Below are 4288 nucleotides of genomic sequence, written 5' to 3' on the forward strand. Positions count from 1 at the left end.
TTTGATTTGTCCACTTGTTTTACGTTATTTATTTATTTTTAATGTTGAAGTAACCGCTGCTAATAATCCGAATTGTTTTTACTGAGTTAAGTATTGTAATGCCCTTATATGCGATCAAGGATAACAGGCGCTTTATTACCTCTAGTGGTACCAATGCACATTCTCTTGAGTGGGGCACATCCAGGGCGGGCCTTTTATTACAGCTCGTGTTGTCATCAAAGCTGAAACAGAGGAAAAAACAACAACGGAGGAACATTCTAAATGACAAGATTCAAAGTTGGCTCAAGTCATGGGGTGTGCGTTGTAGCCGATGGCAGCGTACTCGGTATGAAAAGCAGAGAACAATGGTGGTGATTATTTTCACCGAATTTGAAGAGAATGAAACCAGTCGACCGTCGTTTATGTCATTGTATCTGGTCTTTTGTAATCGGGGGTATTTAAAGACGCCCGTTCAAAATCATCTTAATCTAAATTCCCCTGAGCCCAAAAACTGGGATCATTCAGGTGCAGAACAGTTGATCTGAATTAGTTAAAGTCTTAAGAACGCTCACCTTGACCTAAGCGCTTTCACCAAAAGACATCATCAGTGGAGCCCCGATTTGTCGATTCACTGGAAACCGATAGAAACGTCAAATTACTGATACTTTCCCCCTTGGTATTTGAGGTGCTAATGAAGGCGTTGAGTGATATGAAAATATTGCAGAAGTGAAGGAAAGAGAAGCAATTGATGCACGAGTGCGAGCGGAGTTTCAAATGAGGGAAGACGAGGGCAGTTGGTGTTCAGAGAGGACACCGCAAGATAGGCTTACATGGAAGACGACGACACGCTGTGACCACCCCTAACGACTGCGGTCAAGCCAGCCTCCACCCTAACGGGACATGCCGAAAGGTAAAGAAGCTACTATTTGACATTTATTAATAAAGTAAACATTCATTTACTGTTAACATACTGTTATTTAAAACAATTTTGCTTGACTTGTAGACCCAAATGTCACAGTCTACTGTATATGAATACACAGCAAATGAAATGGGATATGCATGACGTGTCACATTTGGAAGCCAAAAAGAATCCAATTAGACTGCATGGGGGAACAAACTTTTGGTGCTCAAGCCCTACTTTGGATTTTTGCAATGGACGCATGGGCCAGGTCATTTGTAGATGAGGTCAAAAGAAATAGTTAAACATTATTTACTCTAATAGTTAAATAATATTATATTAGAGTTCATCCATACCAAATCCTCTCATCCATGTCTTTATAGACCTTGCTTGGTCCACTGGTGCAGAGACACATTGGACCAGGAAGGGGTCATCTCCAAACTGTTTAACTGTCCGGAATCTCTGGGTATGCTGAAACAGTCAGACATCCCTTCACTGGAGCTCAGGGGCTAATATTTTGGACATTTCAAACTTTGTGGGATTCTAGTTTGGAGATGGCACCTTCCTCTTCCAACATGACTGTGCATCAGTGCACAAATCAAGGTACATAAAGACACAGATGAGTTTGATGTGGATGAATTTGACTGGGCTGCACAATCCTGACCTCAACCCTATAGAACACTTTTGGATGAATTCGAGCGGAGACTGAGAACAAGGCCTTCTCGTCCAACATCAGTGTCTAAACCTCACAAATGCGCCTCTGGAAAAATGGTCATAAATTCCCATAAACACACTCCTAAACCTTGTGGAAAGCCTTTCCAGAAGAGTTTAAGATGTTATAATTGCAGAGGGTCGACCAATGTTATATTAAAGCCTATGGATTATGAATGGGATGTCACATAAATTCATATCTCAGTCAAGGTGGGTGAGTGAATACTTTTGGCAATATATTCTCTTCTTCTTTTCCTTTCGGCTTGTCCCGGTAGGGGTCACCACAGCGTGTCATCCTTTTCCATGTAAGCCTATCTTCTGCATCCTCCTCTGGAACACCAACTGCCCTCATGTCTTCCTTCACGACATCCATCAACCTTCTCTTTGGTCTTCCTCTAGCTCTCTTGCCTGACAGCTCCATCCTCATCACCCTTCTACCAATATACTCACTATCTCTCCTCTGGATTTGTCCATACCATAGAAGTCTCTTTGTCTCCAAAACATCTATCCTTGGCTGTCCCTCTGATGATCTCATTTCTAATTTTGTCCAACCTGGCCACTCCTAGGGCGACCCTCAACATCTTCCATTTCCGCCACCTCCAGCTCTGCTTCCTGTTGTCTCTTCAGTGCCACTGTCTCTAATCCGTACATCATGGCTGGCCTCACCATTGTTTTATAAACTTTGCCCTTCACCTAGCAGAGACTCTTCTGTCACATAACACACCTGATACCTTCCTCCACCCGTTTCTTCACTTCCTGACCACACTCACCATTGCTCTGGACTGTTGACCCCAAGTATGTAAAGTTCTCCACCCTTGCTATCTCTTCTTCCTGTAGCCTCACTCTTCCCCTACCACCCCTCTCATTCATGCACATATATTTTGTCTTACTTCGGCTAATCCTCATTCCTCTGCTTTCCAGTGCATGCCTCCATCTTTCTAACTGTTCCTCCACCTGCTCCCTGCTTTCACTGCAGATCACAATGTCATCTTGTTTGGCAATATATTGTATACTGTTTCATTTAATTTACAATATATCAATTAACGAATTATTCATTAGATAAATGAAAAACAATAATGAATAAACATGAAGAATTTTAAACTAATAAAATTATTAATTCTATTTAAAGTTTTATGATTTATAATTATTTTAATGATTATCAATGAAACCATTTTTTTAATTTTGACATTTCAAATGTATATGTAAAATAAATGCTTATTTTATTGACAAATCGATAAATCAATGTCTCGATTCGATAAATGAACAAAAAGTAAATAATGTGTCATGAACTGCCCTGCAGTACTATTGTTGGAGCCTGGGTGGCGCTTTGCACCCTCTCACCCTCTCTCTCCCCTCCCCGCTCTCTTTCCAGCACCTTCCTCAAGCCGAGCACCTGTCACCAATCAGCCCTCGTCACCACCCGCATATAAGCCTGCCTGATCCTGTAAATCCTCGCCAAAGTGTTGCAGCTTCTCCAAGCGATAGCACGGCTCACCTGCCTCACGTAAGCCACACTGCCTGGCAGTGCACCTAGGACCACCTCCATTACCTTCCCTAATAAACTGTTCATCATAACCTATCTGCCTGCGCCTGCTCTTGGGTCCAGCTCCTCTCCACTCGTGACATAATGATGAAGAAATGTGTAAAATGGTTTATTTTACAAATACATTATTTCCACAGGAAAAAGTAAACAAGGTCAGTATGTGTGACCAAAACCCCAAATGTGTTCCACTGTTTAAAATAGTTTCTTTAAAGTGGTGTTTTGGTAGATTCGCATGTTAGCATGTTGTGTTAGCTAGCTGCTAGGGGGACCAACAGATGGAATTAAAGGGACACCACACGTTTTGCCAGATGTTCTTGTTAAGTTTAAATACTTTTCAGGCAATGTGTTATCATTTGTTGATATCTCCTGATCTGGGTAGTGTGAAATTAAATGGAACGGTTTGATATACGTAACTACTACATTGAAATTAGGAACGAGTTAGGAGGCAGTGGAAGCTGTATCTCATTTAAATCAGTTAAATTCACATTTCACAACTAAATGTTCTTGATCCGATGGAAACTACCTAAAATACACATATACTGTTAAGCATTGAACATGGAAAAGTTTATTTCCATAATTCCTTTCAAAAAGTTAAACTTTCATAGATTATAGAGTCAATTTCAAGTATTTATTTATTTTTACATAATTTGGGTTTCCAGCTGATAAAACCCACAAAATCAGGAATTTAAAAAATTAGAATACTGTGAAGAAATCGGCCCAAATTTTGCAGGCCATAAATGTTTTCAATTGAGTGTCACACACTAAGCATCAACTAAACTCAAAGCACCAGCACAGGTTTCCCCAGCTGTCATTAAATTGCTTCAGTTTGGTTCCATTATCTCAGTTGGGTTCAATATGGGGAAGACTGCAGACTTGACAACTGGCCAGGAGACCATCATTGATACCCTCCATAGGATGGGTAAGCCACAAAAGTTCATAGCTCAAGAGGCTGGCTGTTCACAGAGTGCTGTCTCCAAGCATATCAATGGAAAGTCTAGTGGAAGGACAACATGTGGCAGGAGAAGATGCACCAGCAAAAGAGATGACCGTGGGCTTCAGCGGATTATCAGAGTGGAATGAGGCGGGAATCACAGCTTCAAAAACCACCACATTCAGACACATCCGCGATATGGGCTACAACTGTCGGGTTCCTCAGG

This window comes from Phyllopteryx taeniolatus, chromosome 7 (assembly GCF_024500385.1).
Source record: "Phyllopteryx taeniolatus isolate TA_2022b chromosome 7, UOR_Ptae_1.2, whole genome shotgun sequence".
Classification (NCBI taxonomy): domain Eukaryota; kingdom Metazoa; phylum Chordata; class Actinopteri; order Syngnathiformes; family Syngnathidae; genus Phyllopteryx; species Phyllopteryx taeniolatus.